The following is an 18,704-nucleotide window of genomic DNA, read 5'->3' on the forward strand; positions in this document are numbered from 1 at the left end:
AAGTCCCCTTCATACTTTTCCAATAGCATGGTGTTATGGTTTGGATTGGAGGTGTCCCCCAAAAGCTCACGTGTGAGACCATGTAAGAATGTTCAGAGAAACAATTGTGTTGTAAGAGTCTTAACCCAGTCAGTGATTTAATCCCCTGACAGGGGGTAACTGAGTGGTAACTGAAATGGCAGGGTGTGGCTGAAGGAGGTGGGAATTGGGGCGTGGCTTTGGGTATTATCTGGTGAGTGGAATTGCTCTCTCTGCCTCCTGGTCACCATGATGTGAGCTGCTTCTCTTTGCCACCCTCTCCTGCCATGATGTTCAGCCTCATTCTAAATGGAGCCAACCTTCTATGGACTAAAACATCTGAAACCGTGAGCCCTCTAATCAACTTTTCCTCCTTTAAAATTGTTCTGATCAGATCCTTTAGTCACAGCAGTGGAAAAAGCAAACTAAAACACATGAAATGAGGGGGGTCAGCCCTCAAGATCTTCAGGGGGTTCATTCCAAGACCCCCATAGATACCAAGATCTATGGATGTGCAATTCTCTTATATAAAACAATGTAGTATTTACATAGAACTTACATCTTCCATCACACTTTTAATGATCTGTAAATTTTTTATAATAACGAATTCTGTGTAAATACTGTGTAAATAATTGTTACACTGTATTGTTTAGGAAACAATGACCAGGGAAAAGTCCAAACATGTTTGGTTATAGACACACTCTTCAAAAAATGTTTTCTATCCTTGTTTGGTTGACTCCATGGATACAGATCCTAAAGATATGGAGGGTTGACTGTATGTCCTTCCCTTTCTTCCTTATCCTCGATCCCAAGATCCCAAGACAACTACTTGCCCAAGTCTGTGCTTGTTTTTATGTTTTTCAACATATGCATACATTCATAAGTAATGTATCATGGATTCTTTAAAACTTTACACAAAAGGAATCATAATGTTTGCACCTTTCTGTACCAGAAACATCTTTTTCTCACTCAATAAATATGGTTTTTGAGATTCATCCATGTTATAAACTTGTAGCTTTTTAAATGCTATATAGTATTTCATTAAAGAAGCATGCCATAATTAATCATTTTTTTGCTGATGGAAATATATATGTATTTATTTATTTATCACAATATATATTGTTATTACAATATTTCAATGGATATCTGTATAGATCTGCAAGGGTTTCCACCCAGGGAAGCACTTACCCTATAGCATATATATATCTTTTATTCTACTAGATTTTGCCAAATTGCCATGCAAAGTGGTACTGATTTTCACTTCTAGAGTCCACTCTCTTAAACATGTTTTAGTTTTGATATTAGTTTCAGTGTTTTGTAAGTCTTTGGCAGCAATTAATGAAGCTGTTGCAACATGGTGCACAAAACCTTAAGAGGTCTCACCTGGGTGTGGTGGTGCACACCTGTAATCCCAGCAACTTGGGAGGCTGAGGTAAGAGGATCACAAGTTTGAGGCAAGCCTCAGCAACTTAGCAAGACCTTGTTTCAAAATTAAAAGAAAATACAAATAAAAAGTCCTGGGAATATAATTCAATGGTAAAGCACCTCGGTGGTAAAGCATCCTCAGTATAAACAAACAAAACCTTCAAGAGGTCTGGTTGGTTGGCAGAAGATAGTACTATTTCCTGTTAGGATTCAGTCCCAATGCAGGAATACAGAGGATTGGGCACATGGGCATCTAACCCAAGGGCAATCGGGGACTGCTATCTAGACTGTCCTACCACACTCCACCTGCCACAGGGCTGTGCATGTTTGGGAAATGGGGTACCTGCTGTCTAATTTGCATAAGGAGCTAGTGGCCATCCTGAGTGGGAAACTGACAAGTCTGTTGTAGAGACTTGTTAGTCTGATCAAACAGGAGACGCTAAGAAACTTAGCCACTTTTAAAATGAGCCATAAATGGTTCCAGAGAGATGGCAGTGGGTATGTGGAAGTTGGAGACAATGGAGAATTTAGGTGCAGGGTGAGAGCTTCCATTTTGCAATGTACTCTGCCCATCGCTCCTGGGAGTGGGTTAAATGTCTCATCTCCAAGGAAGTTCCTATTTCCTTGACATTATCTGAGATTTCTGGATTGCTGTGTACTGAAAGGTGTTCAAACTACCAAAGTAAACACAGTACAGAGATTACAAACTTCACCTACAGAAGGCTCATTGCAGATTTCTTATAGATTCACACGTTTCCCACATGCATACACAGGCATCCAGCATGCTCAGTTGGCCTTGGGAGGATCCCAACTATTGGACCAGAAGAAGGTATCTCCCACAGAATCAAATACAATAGGTAACAATCTCCCACATTTAATTGCTTCTCTACTTGGATGAGCTTTGCTGTCACTGAAGGTCCTGGATTGGCTATGAGTGGACTTTGCCTGGCATGAAGAAGTTTACAAAGTTCCGTATGCTCCAGTTCCAAGCTGAACTGCCATTGGAAGAAGCTGGGAAGAGTAGAGGGGCCCTGGGAAATAGCCAACCATACCCCTGCCAGCCAGCCATGGAACAGAGCTAGAATTAAGATCACAAATATATAGTTGACAAATGCCCAAGAAGTATGTGGTGGTGATGGTGCCAGAGCCTATGTAGGAGTTATTTGAGGTCTCTTCATCAAAGCCACTTGGGTGGGGTCCCTGATCTGTGAAGTCAAAGGGAAAGCAGACAACTGTCCCCACCCACTGATAGCACATTCCCTTTAACTAAATGGTGTCCATGGTTCAAGAATCAAGGGCACTATATTCATTTCCAGGTGCCTCTATAACAAAGTTTGGTGCTAGAAATAGGTGGTTTACAACAACCAACTTAATTATTGTCTCACAGTTCTGGAGAAAAGATGTCCAAAATCAAGGCATCTGCAGAGCCGTGCTCCCAGCAACCTGTAGGGGAAGGCTCCCTTGCCTCTTCCTAACTCCAGATGGTTTGCTGACAGTCTTGAGGTTCCTTGGCTTGTAGAGACCTCAGTCCAATTCTTTCTTCACCTGAGGTTCTCTCTGTGTCTCTCTGCCTTCCTTCAGTCATGGTGGCTGTATTAGAGTGGGGTCTCTTCTTATAAGGACGTTAGTTATATTGAAGTAGAGGTCCAGTCTACTCCACCATGCCTCAACATCTGTGACCGCCCTGCATTTACATAAGGACACATTCTGAGGGAACAAGGGTTAGGACTTCAACATAATTGTTTTAGGGAAAACCATTTTCCCCATAGCAGACATATTTCTGTATAGAAAACTACTTCCTAGCTGGGTGTAGTAGTGCATACCTATAATCCCAGCAGCTAAAGAGGATGAAGCAGGAGGATCACAAATTCAAAGCCAGCCTCAGAAACTTAGCAAGAGTCTGTCTCAAAAACAAACAAAAAAATGGGCTGGGGATGTTGCTCAGTGGTTAAGTGTCCCTGGGTTTAATCCCTGGTACCCCACTCCCCAAATAAAATGAAATTTAAAAAAAAACCCAACTTCCCGAATCTCTCAGTCTGCCTTAAGCCACAGTAAAGTGATCTGGTTAATCCATGGGTTCTGAGTTTGTTTGCTCTGGTTAAAATCTTGTCTTTGTTGCTGTGTGACTAAGGATTATGAGACAGGAATACATTATAGTAAGACCTTTTTGAGGTTGGTAGAGGATTAAGGTAAGTACTTTGCATAGTGCTGGGCATTAAGCGCTCATTGAATATTAGTTACTTAAGTGACATTAATGTTGTTATCGACCTCCCACCCCCAACTCTTCCCATTAACTTTCCTAGTAGCAGTTCATTTATTCTCCCTTGCACACACACATGGACCTCAGGCCTCACCAAATGTATCCTTACCCCACCTGCACCCGGTACTGGGAATTGAACCCAGGATGGGCTCTACCACTGAAGTTCATCCCCAGCTCTTTTAATTTTTTATTTCGAGACAAAGACTCACTATATTGCTGAGGCTGGCCTCGAACTTGTGATCTTCCTCCTGAGATTAACAGGAGTGTTTCACTATGCCAACTGCTTCTTCATTTTAATAAGGAAATTAGGAGTGGAGTGGAGGGGTGTGAGTGGGAGGGACTCCTTTAGTGTATAGCCATATAGGAGATAGTTTACTAGCATTTCAAAAGTTCCTTTGTAGATTCTTCCAATAGAAAAAGTAGGACATTTCTCAAATGCACAATCCTGAAGTTGGAAGGACTGCTTAGAAAAGAAAAAAAAAATAAACTGCTGACTATGTAAACAGCCTTACAAGGGGATGTCCACCTTGGAGAATTTTCCCCATGGTCCTGCATCAAACTTTCATTCAGCTTTACAACAGGTTCAGAGAATTTCCCATGTTCTAGTCCCAGAACTGCAAGCTGACTCACACTAAAAACATTTGCAAGATGTACCAGATGTAGAAAATGAAAGGATACTTTATATAATTTACAATGACAAAAAAGTCACCGGTGTACTAGTGCCTTTGTAGTTCCAATCACCGCCTCTCTCAGAATCATCAGAAGGCTGCTTGGTGGGTGTAGAGTCAGACTGAAGGGCTCAAGACACAAGCATTAAATGAATAATAGCATCAGGTTCTTAATTGACCATTCTGACATATCAGAGAGGCACACAGGCCCCTTGGGCTCTGTCTCTTCCTCCTCCTCTTCTTTCAATATCTCCTTTAATGCTTCCATTTTTTTTTTTAAACCTCCTCCCTCTGATCAGCACATTCCCTTTTTGGATAAAGTGTTTTGTTCTCTTCACGGGTTTCTTCTTTTTTTAAGGTCAGAATCAGAGAATCTGAGAGAAGCTATCCATAGTAATCTCTGCAGAAAAATGTCATATGATACTTAAAATACCATGTGAACAACTTCAGGAGGGTTCATGGACCTCCTTGAAGCTGTTTTATGCATCCTAAAATTCCTGCCTTGGGGCTCAGTGATAAGAGTACTTGCCTGGCATGCAAGAGACCCTGGGTTCCATCCCCAGCACTTACCCCCACAAAAAAAATATCTTGCCTTAAACAGACCTTGCTTATCTTGAGCTGAAGTTAAAGTTGAAAGCTAACCACGTAATCTTTTCCTCTTGGTCAAGTTCTTGGGATCACCTTACATTGTCACCTTCATTTTCTTTCCTCTAATTTTATAGTAAGACCTTCTTTCTGCCCTCTACACTGCCTTGACCTTGTGGCCACTATCTTGGTCTTGTTTCTGCTTTGACTTGTAGCTTGCACTTTCCCTCTGAATCCAGTTAACCCACTCCTTTCTTCCCTCATCTTTTTTCTTGGCAGGCCTTGCCCATGTCCTCATACATTGGCTTTGATTGACATATTGATCTCATTCAACCTGTTTTTCTCATAACCATATTCATAACATTGTCTCCCTTTTTTAACTTCCTCCCTCTGCCTGTTCTTTTCTGCCAGTGTTCCCAGGGCTTAATTCCTTGAATATCCTTTTCTCAGTTTCTTCCCTTTCCTACCTCCACTACCACTAAGCATTACCTATCTTTAAAATACCACTTTTTACATGATTTTTGATACATATTTGTATTTCCCATCCAGACTAGTCCTCTGAGCTACAGCCTTGCATATCCAACTTAACTGCAATTTGCACTTGAATGTCATAAAAACAGCATAAACTAAGTAGATCCAAAATGAAACAAATGTTTCTCTGCTCCCATCTTCTCCCTTCTCAGTTCATATAGTAACTCCAGCCAGAGGAATAATCACTCATTGTTCCCCTCTCCTTAACTGCAACACGAGTGATCTTGTTACTCTACTCTTAATATATATCTTGAGAATAAAACAGACTCTTCATCCCAGGGCCACTTAGCCCTAGGCTCTTAGTTCAGGCCAGCCTCATTGCCCACCTGACCCACTTGCTCTAACCTCCTGCCTGCTCTCTGTTTTATCCTGGCCTCTCTCTCATCCATTCTTCTTATAGCAGATACAGCTTGCTCTTTAAAACAGAACTAATATTGTGTCACTCTCAACCTTCGTTAGTAGCTTCCTATTCATTCACTAAACATATTTTTTACTGAGCAGCCCCTAGGTGCCAGGACCTAAATAATCCCTGCCTCCTAAGTAAATGTAGATAGTAGATGGTGGTAAAGCCTATTTAAAAAAAAAAAAAAAAAAGGAAGGGGCAAGGGAAGAAGAATTGTGTGTTTATTGTTGACAATTTTATTTTTTATAGAGGTGATACTTGAGAAAGAGATGATTTATGATTTTTTGTGGTGTGTTGAATATTGAACCCATGATTTCAGGAATGCCAGGCAAAACCTTTGCCACTAAACCACACCCCCAGGGATAACCTCTGCAGTTCCCTTAAGATTTCAGGTGGAAGAGATTGAAGAGCAAAGGCCCAGAGGTGAAATTATGACTGCCTTTGGGGCTGAGCAGAATAAAATCCAAGCTTGACTGTGGGTTATAAGACGGTCTAATCGCCCTCACCCCTGAAAAAACAGTAACACCCCCAACAAACAAACCCACAACCAAGAAACAACCCCTTCCTCAACCTTGACTTTTGTCCTATTGCTTCCCCCCCCCCCGCCCCCACTTTATCTTCCAGTTCACTAGAAACTGTTTCTTGCTTTTCCTTGTTATGCCTCTGCACAGTATTCCCCCACCCCTTATGCACAGATTCAATCTCCAAGGAGGGCAGCTTTTCTCCCAGTAGATGTGTTTGAATTTCACCTTGGGCCTTTCCTTACTGCAGGAACTAAAAGAAGCCTTGTTATTTCTCTTTTTGACGGCTTCCTCTTGTTTCCCTCAAGGCACCCATCCCACCATGCACTTGGAATTCACATATGCACGAATTTAAACTCAACAGGCAAACTTATCTCATTGTCATTTGAATTTGCACTTGATCGCTGATAAAGATTATTTTCCCAAGCAATGGTAACGTTCTTAGCACGATCTTTTATTTTGTCTAAACAAACGCTCAAAGTCCCTACGTCTTAAGGATCGGAGCAGGGCTGGCCAGCCGCAAGCCCCACCCTGCCAATTGTCTGGAGGGAATTTCTTTTTCTAAGTTCCTGGAGGAGGGAATGACTCACGGTGACCGTCACTTCGCCGGAATCATTCCAAAACCCGAACCCATTTGGAGGAAAGTATTTCACTTCGATATCACCAAGTTGCGAAAATGGGCCAAAAAGTTGCACTCGCGTGGCACCGGGTACCACCAGTGCACACTTACTGAGCAATTATTAATGACCACCGAATTATGCATTACAACGTTATATTAGTTACCGGGAAGCTAAAGCCCCGATGCAAGTGGATGTGTGTGAGGGGGTGCTGTCCATCACTAGCCTCTCCGCCTCTTCCACAGGACTCTCGGTCCCCAGGGAGAAGACAGCCAAACTGACCCCTTGTAATCTCCCAAGGCCAAAGCGGGGAAACAGGCGCGGGGATCGTGGGGCAGAGAATCCAGAGTTTTCCGGGATCTCGACATTCCAGCCAGGCCGCTCTCCCGGCCCATCGAGATTACAGCTCCTCTCGCGAGAGCACTGGGAAGGCTGGCTCCCGGCGGCAGCGGGATGTTGGCTGAGCACTCCAGACCGCGCCCCCTCTGGCGCAGCTGGGAGAGGCGCGCGAGGTACGGGCGGGAGCGGCCGGCGCGCGCACGCGCAGGTGAGCGGGTGAAGCGGGGGCGCGGGGGCACGAGGGCGAGGGGCGGGGCTTTGCGTCGCGCCGCGGGCACGTCGTTGCGCGTCCTCAGTATTTAATGTCTCTGTGTTCCACTGGCCTGGGCGAGCACGTGGGGGAGCAGCCCGAGCACAGAGCTGCGGGGCTGGGCCGTGGGGCCAGGCGGGGGCTGGGGGGGGGTGGCGGCGGCTCCAGGGCTCCACACCCCGACGGTCGCAGAGAAGCTGGTAAGTTAGGGGCACTGGGGGGTCGCCTGGCCCGCTCATCCCCTGCCTGGGCCCTAGGAGGGCGCCGTCGTGTTGTTGGGGCGCCTGGGGTGCAGGTGCGGGGCGCAACGCGCGCTCCAGGTAGTGGGAGGCAGAGGATCCGGACCCCGAGCGTGTGCAGAGGGCTCATGCTAGTCTGCTGTCAAGCAGGCCCGTCTTGCCTCCGTAGCCAGCGTGCCCAATGGTCCTCCCCCGCGGGGTTGTCTGCCCGAGGGCTCCTGCTGACAGGTCGCGTGTGCGTGGATGGGGGCGGCGCTCTGAGCCTTGCGGTTCCCCCCACGCGCGTCACCGCCCTCGGGGCGGGGGCGGGGACGCGACACCCGGGGCGCCCTTTCTGCGCCTTAACTTTGCCGGAGCGCGCTCACCGCCTGAGCGTCCCACCCAAGGTCGCCCAGCCCCACTCGCGTTTACTTTTCAAAGGTCGTGTGTACCCAGTTTGAGCCCCGAGAGGCGGCGGCGGCGGGGCGGACTGTGGGCAGGGCCAGGTGCTCAGAAGGGCGAGGAGGTCCTCCAAATCCCGCAGGGAGCCGTTCTCCGGCTTGGGGGGGGGGAATAGGAGTTAAATTGTTCACTTCCGGAGCCTAACCCAACTTCTCGGCCTCTTTGGCTCGATGGCGGTGGCAAACCCCAGCAGGTAGCCCAACCCCTGGAGTTTAGCATTGTGAACCAGTGAAGAGGGCTCGGCGGACCGAGCTGGGAGAATGGGTTGGGCGACTGCTGTGCCCGGAACCGTGTTTGGAGCGGAGGGACGCTTAGAACCGAGTTAGGATCCCGAGGACAAGGGCTTGGATGTCTCTAGGAGAGTTAGCATTTGCAACCCCCTTAAGCGGTCCGGAGAGGTGGAGGCCGTCCAGCCCAGTATGCTCGCTGACTTCACTCCTCTGGGACGCCAAGAGTCACGTGCTCCCCCCTAACTCAGGTTTGCGATCTGCAAGGTCCACACATGCACTGGGGTATGGGTTAAAATGTGCTTAGACCATGGGGCTGGACACCTCAGGGATGGGATTTCTAAGTGTTCAACTATTTTGTGCCGTAGTTTATAGTTCTTAACCATTTCCCTTGCTAGGAAGTAGGGAGGTATGAGAGAGGAAGAGTGCGGGTGTTGGTGTACTGTACAGACGGGACCCTGGTCCCATGGGAAGCCCTGAGCATTGAGGGACTTGCCCCTCCTCTCCCGAGGAGATGCAGCAGGGTGGCAGGCGCCTTCCTGCCCCTGGGCTATGGTTAACACAAACCCGGTGGACTTCGCTCCAGGTGTGAGTGGAAGCCTCTCAAGCTGGGTAGGGTAAGGTGTGTGTGCAGGGCAATTAGTGAGGTTAAACTGCCTGTATTTCCCCTACTGAAGTGCAGGCTACTCGAAATTTAAATTATGTTTTACAGTGAAATCTGGGCCGCTGGATCTGGTGCAGCCACCTCTGTTAGATGGTTTGCTTCCTATTCCCCTCCACCTTTTCCATGTCTCAATTGCTGATTAGGAACACTGTTCACGAAAAGCTATTAGTTCTGGTAACTAATAACCATACATGTTCATGTAACCACTAAGCCCTTCCTAAATTAGTACCCCCTGTTAACCCTTTATATGGAAAGCAAAGCTTGAACTCTTAGCACTCAGCCACTCTGTTCTTAAAGGTATAGAGCATCTTTGAAATGAAAAAGGCATCATGATTTGATCATTTGATTCCTCTGTTCTTGACATTCAAGAGTTCACCTGCTGATTATTGAAGATTCTTTTGAGCACTGGGAACAAGTGAAGTTATTTTGGGGGAGATTTTTTACTTGTGTTGAGTCTTGTTTCACTTCTAGTTTTATGAGTCATGGATAATAATTTGTGTGTAGCCTTGTGAAAAATGAACATACGTTAGAGGTCTGTATCCTTCAGGTATGCGAATCACTAAAGCCTTGGTGGTTTCTGGCTTAAATAGGCTCCATTATCATTGTGTTCTGTGCAGAAAACTGAACCAAGGTGGGTAACTGATGCAAGCCTTTGAGTGAGACAGGTCTAGTGGATTTGTGTGTGGGTGGAGTCCCCTGCAGGGGTGTCTTTCTCCTATCTTCCAGCTGTTTCTGGGAAATGCATTTACATTCACTTGGCCAGTGCAGGGTGACAGTGGAGGTTAAGTATCTCTTTTAAGTAGCCTGCTCAGGTGCTGAAGTTGATATATCTCCAGTGTAAGGTTGCTGAGCATCAATATTTTAGGGCAGTTTGTCCTGCTGCCTGGTAACCCAGATTATTCTTGGGCTTTGGACCTAGATTGGTCATAGCCATAGTTTGTGAGGGAAGGTAGTTCTAACCTTCACAGTGTTCCTTTCCCATTCTAAAGAGAGATGGATTTCATATTTGTGAAACTTTGGACTGTGCCTGGTACATGATAGGTGCTTAAACATTGTTGTCTCATTCCTAGGAATCCGAGACTGAGTTAAATTTCACTTGAATCACTTGATTTGAATTTTATTAAAATCACCCCTTTCCTCCTAGCCTCTGACCTAGAAATTTGGTTAAAGTGCTGAGGGAGACAAATTGGTTTCCCCAGTTTGCTGGCTAGCCTCCTAGTTCAACATGTCATGATTGGGTGGGCATTTTAGGGCTTTGAAGAGTGGCAGCCAGAGTGCCTGGAGAGCTGCTTCCCTGCTCCTTCTTCCTGGTGTGTTTAGGATGACCAAGCTTGGTCTCTTCCCGTTGTGGGGAAGCCAGACAGTTGTGTCAGCTGAGGGTTAATGCCTTTGGTTTGTTATTCTGAGGAAATTTCCTGTACTATGGGGGAGGTGCTGAGTTCTCTGGGCCTCTTGGTCCACTGAAATCATATACTCTTTGGAATTGTTCATCTCCATAGTGAGGCACCTATTAATCCTACACCTTGCTTCCTAGGGCAAGCTCTGTTTCTCCTCTCTCCCTTCTTGGTGTATCTACTTCACCCAGGTTTCACTTGCACATTTAACATCAAGTACCCATGTGCATGTATGGTGCTCCACTGAGTGAACCTGATACCTAATTTTAAACTTGGGCAATGGAAAGTACTGTCACTGAACATGTTTGGAGCTGGACAGAGTCTGGCTGGAGAAGTAGCTCTTGGGGATGTGGAAACTGAGATTTCACCTTCCTTTTAATCCTCATACCTCTGAGCACCACTGAAACCGGAGGCCATTCCGATTGTTTCAGTGAGGGGTAGAGAAACAAGTGTGGGTTTGAACTAGGTCCTCTGGAGGGCTTTTGTGAGAAGAACCAAAGAATATTCTTAATTCCTTTGTTTTTCTTTTTCCTTCTAATCTTTCTGCTGCCTTCTAAGCAGATTTTTGTAGTAAAGTTATGCACATCATCATCAGCAGTTTGAGGACTGGCTTTCTAGTAATAAGTAGCTTTCAAGGTGTCCTTTTCCTTAACTTTCTTTTTCTCTTCCTAAATGCTAGCAGAGTTATTCGTCCAGGTCTTTGCAATCTGGACATGTCTGCAGCTTGGTTTGTTAAGTTTACAGGTGTAGGTGGTAAACATTCTGTTCCCCGTCCTGTAATACTGGCTGGTCATGTTCATCTAGCCATGTGTCACTAAGGCCCATTTGTACTTGGGAACAAAGCAGGGCACCCAGGTGAGTTCTGGAAGTTAAGGTATGCAGAGCTTGGAGCCAGTGAGGCTTATCTTACCTCTGAGCTTAGTGGCAAGAACCTTGGGCTTACTGTAGTTCTGAGTGCTGAACCCTGGCTGTGAGTCTAGGCAGGCCTCTTGGCCCTCTGGGGTGTCAGTTTCCTCACCTGGTAAAGGAGGATTGGTGAACATTAATGGTATTTAGGTTATGCCCCTAGGAACCTTGGAGTTGAATAGGGTGCCTGAGGGCTGCTGTCCTGGACAGCTCAGGTCAAGAATGTTTTCAACATCATGGTTCTTTCTGACAGCACTGGTCTAGTATGTTCTTTTTAAAAACAATTTTAAAAGTTAATTGCTAGCCGGGCATGGTAGTGCACACTATAATCCCAGCAACTTGGAAGATTGAGGCAAGAGAATTGCAAGTTCCAGGCCAGTCTTGAACCTTGTCTCAAAAAAGTAAATGACTGGACATGTAACTTAGCAGTAGAGTATTCTGGATTCAGTTGTCAGTACTGCAAAATTAAAACAACAAAACAAATTGCTTCAACTTATAAATCTCTAAATCATCATGTGTTTGGGTTTAGGCTTCCATAGTCCATAAACCCATCAACTTTATTTCTCTCCATGATGAGCAACTTCTGGTACTAAGTACTTACTTAGGAGAGGAGTGATCATTTATGAAACAGTTTGAGAGAGGAGCTTAGTAAGGGGCTGGGGACATGCACATGAAGTAGAAGGGACAGGTTCTTAGAGCACTGTGTTGCTTTAAGAGCCTGTTTATTATCATAAAAGTCCTTTGTTCTTAATTCCCTGGTCTCTGAAAGGCAGATGTCATCAGATCTGCTAGTTGACCTGATGACTTCCTTTAGGACCCTAGTGTAGGCCCTCAGCTAAACCAGGTTGGATTTTTATTCTGTTCCCTTCAGTTCATCTAAATGTTATGGAATGTTTTTCTGTATTTACAGAAGACATTGGAGAGAGTGGGCCATTGGAGAGAGTGCTGATCCTGAAGTATGGAGGCGGGGACAGTTGGGGGAGTTAGGGGGGGCACTTTTTTCAGGTGCCCTCCTGATCCAGCCTTGGGTGTGCTTTGTTTGAACTTGCTAGACTGGCCTTTGACATATAGCGTGAGATCTCTTTTTTCTTGGAGCCAGATGCAACAGATGCATAACGGACACCTGTGGCACTTTAGGAAGGTTATTTTTATTAATTTTGATTCAAGGTTGCTTTGGCTATTCTTGAACTCCTGGGCTCAAGCAATCCTGCCTCCACCTCCTGAGTATCTGGGACTACAGTTGTGTGCCACCATAACTGGCTAGGATGGAATCTTTTTCTTTTGAACAGTGCTGTTTTTATATTCTCAACTCTATGAGGTTAAGCATATCAAGTTTGTAAATGAGGAAACTGAGTCCCTGAGGAGGGCAAGCTGATCCCAGGATACAGGGAGGGCTGGGCTGGTTATTTTTTGTTTCATTTGTTTTGGCCCAGGCTGGCCTCTAACATGATTCTCCCACCTCAGCCTCCCCAGTAGGTGGTGTGCATCACTCTGCAGGCCTAGGCTAGCTTTTGACCTATGTCAAGATACCCTCTCCCTCCCCACGCTATCTGCCCTCTCTCCCTCTTTCCCCTCTCCCTTTACCCCATGCTCAAAGGCTATTTCTTATTTACTGCCCCATTATCACTCACCCAGCAAGTAAAAATGGGTTTTTAAAGGACTGAAATAATTTATCTCACAAACTGAGTTTGAGTTGTTTAAGCCTCAAGGCAGAAAATCCAAGGCAGTTTCTCAGACCTTACGGCACAGCTACCTAGTCTGAGGCTTTTTTATTATAGACATTACTTGCCCATTTCAAAAGTGTATGATGGCAAAATAAGATTTTGGAAAGGTAAGAATTAAAGATCATGAACTTTCGTTTCCTGTAAAATGGGATAAGAACTCCTCCAAGACTGAGCGGGTTGAAAAGACAACCTTGAAGACACTCATTCTTTAGCTAATAATAACATGCCTGTCAGACCTCACATGGAGGTCATGAGACCATCCCCTGGCCCTCAACAGGCTGTCACCCAGGAGTATCCCAGTCCTGGTTGGAGGAGGCAGCAAGTTCTGTCCCAGCCCCCACCCCTTCTCTCTGCCCTTGACCTGGGTGTGCCTTTGTGAGTACCAGGGACAGCAACCCTTGTGAAGGCGGCTCCATCTTCTGTGATTCTTCTTTGCCCCTCTGACAAAATAGTGACTCCCACTTCTTGAGCTTCCTTGGAGAGAACGGCACTTGTGTATGTGCCTGGAGCTGTCTGTAAGAGGAAAGGCAGGGCTGAGGATAATCTCGCTGCTTTGTCCTTTGACTTTGGTGTGGCCCACTCGGCCAAGCATGTGCTGGTGCTATTTTTAGCAGGTGGCATCCTTTAGGAGAGCCAAGTGCTTGTGGTTGCAGTGTCCAAGACAGGTCCTGCTGCTGCGGCTGCCTAATCAGGAGAGGGAGAGAATAAGCCACCCTAGAAGCTGCCATGGCCTTTGTGGATGGGTTGGCTGCTTAAGAGGCCTCTGGGGCTGCCTTTTCTATTCTGGGTCTGTGGCAGAGGCCCAGTGCTTCCTTCTGGGCCAGGCAGGCATGTGACTGAGGCCATCCAGTGAGCTGGGGAACTAGGGGTCAGGACCTCTGCCCTGCGGAGCGAGGACCCCTTTTTGCTCCAGTTGCTGGTTTCTCAGGAAACCAGGCAACCCTGTTTCATGTGAAGTGTTCAACCTAAGGGCCAGCGACTAAGTGGACAAAACTCTCTTAAAACTGTGGCTTGATTGGCAGTCTGATTACTGGTGTCTCCTGGCTTAAACTAACATACATAGGAGAAGGCAAAACCATGGCTCCCAGTAGGAACTCTTTGCTGGGAAACTACTAAGGCTGAAGAGGGATGAAAAACTGTTTGACAAACAAGTTTGTTCCCCATGCTATTCTCCACCCTTCTTCTCTCTTTCCTTTCCCTTCTTTCCTCCCTCCCTCCCTCCCTCCCCCCTCTCCCTTTCTCCATTCTTGTATAAGTGTGTGTGTGTGTGTGTGTGTGTGTGTGTGTGTGTTTGTCCCTGTGTCCCCCCCCTTCCCTCCTCCTGCCAACTCTAGCCCATCTATCTGTTTCTGATTAAGAAAGCTTAGTGCCATATAAGGCCCTCAGTTGCCTATGGTTTATGTTGGCTGGAGAGCAAGGTTGTTTTTGTAAAGTCTGATTCAAAGAAGTGGCAAGAGCTCATGCTGTGCTGTGTGTATGTGTTCACCCTCCCCTAGGGGTTAGGGCACCTCCTGGAACCTACTGATTTGATGAGTGGGGGCCTAGGGTAGGGTTTCAGTGGTTCCCTAAGCTAATGTGCAGTGTGGCTGCAGGGCTTCCCAGCGACACATTTTCTGAGAACTCTGAGTAAAAAGTGTGCCTCTGTTTTTCACACAGAATACCTGTCATGGTCCCAGCCAAGGGCATCTTGTTTCTGGAATAGATTTTTTGTTTTGTGTGTGGTGCTGGGGATCATACATGCTAGGCAATTGTCTACCACTGAGCTACATCCCTCACTCTCTCTGGGATAAATTCTGAAAGCAACTTGTATTTATGAATTAAGAATGAAAGTCCTTTGGGTCCGGGAGTTCCCCCTCAGGAGGAAATCCATGACCCCAGTTCCTCTGGGTGCTTGTGAGCTCTTATCTTCAGCACTGCTTCTGCAGGGGGTGCCAGGAACCTGTTCTCTGGCAGCAGCAGAGCTCAGACCCCATCTTGCCGTCTCCAGTCAGCTACGCTTGTTCCTGCCTTAGGACTTTGGCACCTGTTCACCCTGCCTGGAACTTTCTGCCCCTCCCTCCCTCTCTCCTTCCCCCAGGTGCTGGCATGGCTTCTCACTATTGTAGCTCTAGTGCCACTGCTTCTAAGAGACATTCCCTTGATTCCCTCTGCATTCTCCCCTGACATTCTTCCCTCCTAAACACCCTTTCTCATCTAAACCAGGGTGCACAGAAAAGGACTGAGAGGACATTTCTCAACCTTGCCGTTACCCTGCTACACACAGGACTCTGTACTTAATTCACTACATTATATGTGCAAGGGAGCCTTAGCGCCCCATTCTCTCTCACCAGCTGCCAGAGGCTGCAGGTGTATTACATACATTAGGTTCTGAATCTCTCTGTAGTATCTTTCCTGAAATTTGAGTCCCTACCCCTCCCTCCATCCTTTCTTTATGTCACTCGTAGAACCCTTACAGTGGGTATTAAAATCTTTCTTAAGTGACCAATCCCAAGGAGGAACCTGCCACCTGGTGCTGACTGGCCTCAGTGGGGTGGAGAGACTGTTGCCTTAGCTCTGAAAAGGTCCACCAGTAGGCATATTCTCTTTTGGATTATTATTGTTATGTCTATGGGCAATTTGAGGGTATTTAAAGTAAAATTGGCATCCGTTATTATGGAAAAAGAAAACATCATAAGTTTGTATATATAAATGAGTTGGCACTAGTATGTACTATTATGGTTAACAAGAATCCATTGCTACTTGTTTATAGCTTTAGAGTGCATTTTCAATTGCAGTGTTGCTTGTAGAAAGATACAACTTTTTGACTCTGGAAAGGATACTCATTTGCTAGGGATGTAGCTCAGTGGCGGAGTGCTTGCCTAACCCTGTTCAAGTCTTAGCACTGCAGCAGCAGCAGCAACAACAAAAGAAAAGGAGGCCTACCTCCTGTGCTCTTCCAGTAATAGCTGCTTTCAATTCTTTGGGCTACTTACCTCTGTTTCTAAATAGTATACTTTAAAAAAATATATTATTTGATTTTTCTAATGTGAGAAGTAAGAACTTAGCTGATTCCTACACTTTTTTCTTTCCTTTTTCTCTCAGTATAGAGGTAGCACAATCATTGGTCAAGTTACTATTCTGGATATATATTATAATATAAATAAACATCGCTTATGACTGTGTAGTTCATTGTTTTCCTTTGTTTTCTTGTCCCTCCTTCCTCCTCTTCTAGTTAATTCCCTTACTTTTACTTACTCTTTATCTCTCCAGTCAGTTCCTTGACTCTCCCCTGAGCCCCTGACAATGCCGTGGAACCTGTGCCACTGGTGGAAAGCTGTTCTTATTGTGTTAACACCTCAGTTCTGCTGAACAGTTCTGTGTTGCTCTTGGGAAGTATCCTTTTCCCTTGGCTCTGATTCCCCTTCTTCCTGGGAATTTCCTCTTCCTTTCTTTTGTGTTCCTTCTTGGATCTGATGCAACCTCCCCTCTTGGTTTACTTCCTTGTCTTGGTGGAGTGCATTCTTCAGAGTATGCACAGAGGTTTGTGACCAGTAACAAGCCAGCTAATGCATGCAGAAGGGCAGGCACCTCTGAAGGCATGCATGAGAGTATGAGTGGCTGAACACAGGAGGTTAGAGAAAAGTAGGCAAAGACAACCGGGCTGGTAGTTCCCTTCCACCAGGTCAGCAGAAGAGCTGGCTTTACTTTGAGGCCTGGATTTGGGAACCAGGTAGTTAAAATGGGTATTGAATGAAAGTCTGCCTATGGAATGGGGCAATCCAAGCCCTTGGGTGCCCATAATGCTAGCATTCAGGCTACTGTCTTCTCATCCCCCACCCCAGGACCGTAGAACATCCTAGTCTAGATAAATGGCCACCCTAGTTAGTTGGTTCCCCTGTGCTGACAGCACACTCGGCTGTCTCTTGGACCAAACTTTGAGTTGGTCTGTGGTAGAAGGTGGCATAATAAGTTCATTGGAGAAGAGGTGATTGTTTTTGCCTCCCAAGAAACTGTAAAAGATTGAAAATGCCTCAAGGTCAGCGCCTCGTCTTACTCATTTCTGTGTCATGTGCTTGGTACCCAGTAGGTGCCAATAAATATTTGTTGAATAGAAATTGCCCTCTTAAGCCTTCATTTGACTTCTGGGTTGGTATTGTAGTCTGCTGCTTGGAAATCATGGTCTTATCTCTGACCATTGGAGGTAGTGGCATGAAAGGGCCTTTGTACCATCTTTTCTGATTTCCTCTGAAGGCATATGCCATCTTCATTAGCTTTCTCTTGCCATCAGATCCCTGCTTGTGCTATTGGTTCCAGTCCTCTGTGGTCATGGGCTGGAACTTGTGTACCCAAGAGGACATTCCTGTGTCTATTTTGTCACCAGCTTCAGAAGCCTGATAGAATTCACTTGTAAAGCCAGATGGTTGCTAAGAGCCTGAAATGAGGGGCAGGGTGAACAGGACATGGTCTTCAGAGTTTTCTAAAATCACACCCTTATCACCAATGAAGCAGTTGGGAAGACCTTGGCAGGAGGTGCTGATGCTCTTTCCACTGTCACTCGAGGAAGAGGCTTGGTCAGCAGAAACAGGCGATGGCTATCCATCCTTGTGTGGCTTTTCTTATTACCAAGTTTTCCAGATCAGAAGTTAGTTTAATTTCTAACTGGACTGGAGGAAGAAGAGTCCATTCCAGAAAGGATTTGGGGCTTCTAGCTTTTCTTACCTGGTACTCGCCTTTGGTATCAGACTCTGGTTTTCCATTTTGGCCAGAGAAGGCTTCACTGAGCAGGTTCTCCCACCCAGATGTTGATTAAGCCTCAGGCCTCCTGCACAGAGGGCTGGCAGCATGTTCCATGATATCCTGATAGCTGGTCCACCTGGGAGGACTGGAGCTGTCCCCAGCTTGTCTGTGCTCTGCGGGGTCATCACAATGGAGGGTGTGGGGACGTCCTGGCAGGCCCTCACAGCCCCACTGTGAGCAAACATGGAATCTTGAGAGTGCCCTCACGAGTCACAGCTCACTCTGGCCCCGAGGATGAAAGGATTGACACCGGGGCTGGGCCAAGACCAGCATACCTGAGGCATGGCTCCAGCGCTCTGATTATTGGGCCCAGCCATGCTGCCGCAGGAGAGTGATCCTGGCTCACCATCGCCCCCCACCCTCAGTGGTAGGACTGCACACTGCCAGCAAGGTAGGTGATGGCCTTGCAGCCTTTGTCCAGTCCAGCAGCACCCACTAGAACCTGCTGTGCAGTCGGTAGCCACCAACTACGTATGGCTTTTAAAATTAACTTTGAATAAAATTAGAAATTCAGTTCTTCAGTCACACTTGTCACATTTCAAGTGCTCAGTAAACCTCCTGTGGCTATCAGTATTGCATAGCAGTTGCTGCAGGGGGGATTGCCTGGACTGTTGCCTCTGGTGACCTGCTCCACTTTGACCATGTTGCAACTATGCAAATCCTATGGTTCCCGTTGCCTTGACCAGAAAGGTCAGATTCCTTCGGTCTGGCCCTTT

The 18,704-nt window shown here is 46.3% G+C and overlaps 1 protein-coding gene across 2 annotated transcripts in view; it reads left to right on the plus strand.

The window, feature by feature from the left end:
* Positions 1 to 7,550: 7,550 nt before the first annotated feature.
* The window catches only part of Akap1 (A-kinase anchoring protein 1), a 30,752-nt gene continuing 19,598 nt past the window's right edge, over positions 7,551 to 18,704 (plus strand). The window contains exon 1 of one of the 2 annotated variants that reach the window (XM_078042285.1): positions 7,551 to 7,575. The gene's annotated coding sequence lies outside the window, so the exon portion shown is untranslated. Of the gene's footprint in view, positions 7,576 to 7,659; positions 7,818 to 18,704 lie in introns of those variants that run through there. The other variant, XM_078042284.1, reaches the window with a different exon arrangement.

This window comes from Ictidomys tridecemlineatus, chromosome 3 (assembly GCF_052094955.1).
Source record: "Ictidomys tridecemlineatus isolate mIctTri1 chromosome 3, mIctTri1.hap1, whole genome shotgun sequence".
NCBI classification, from domain to species: domain Eukaryota; kingdom Metazoa; phylum Chordata; class Mammalia; order Rodentia; family Sciuridae; genus Ictidomys; species Ictidomys tridecemlineatus.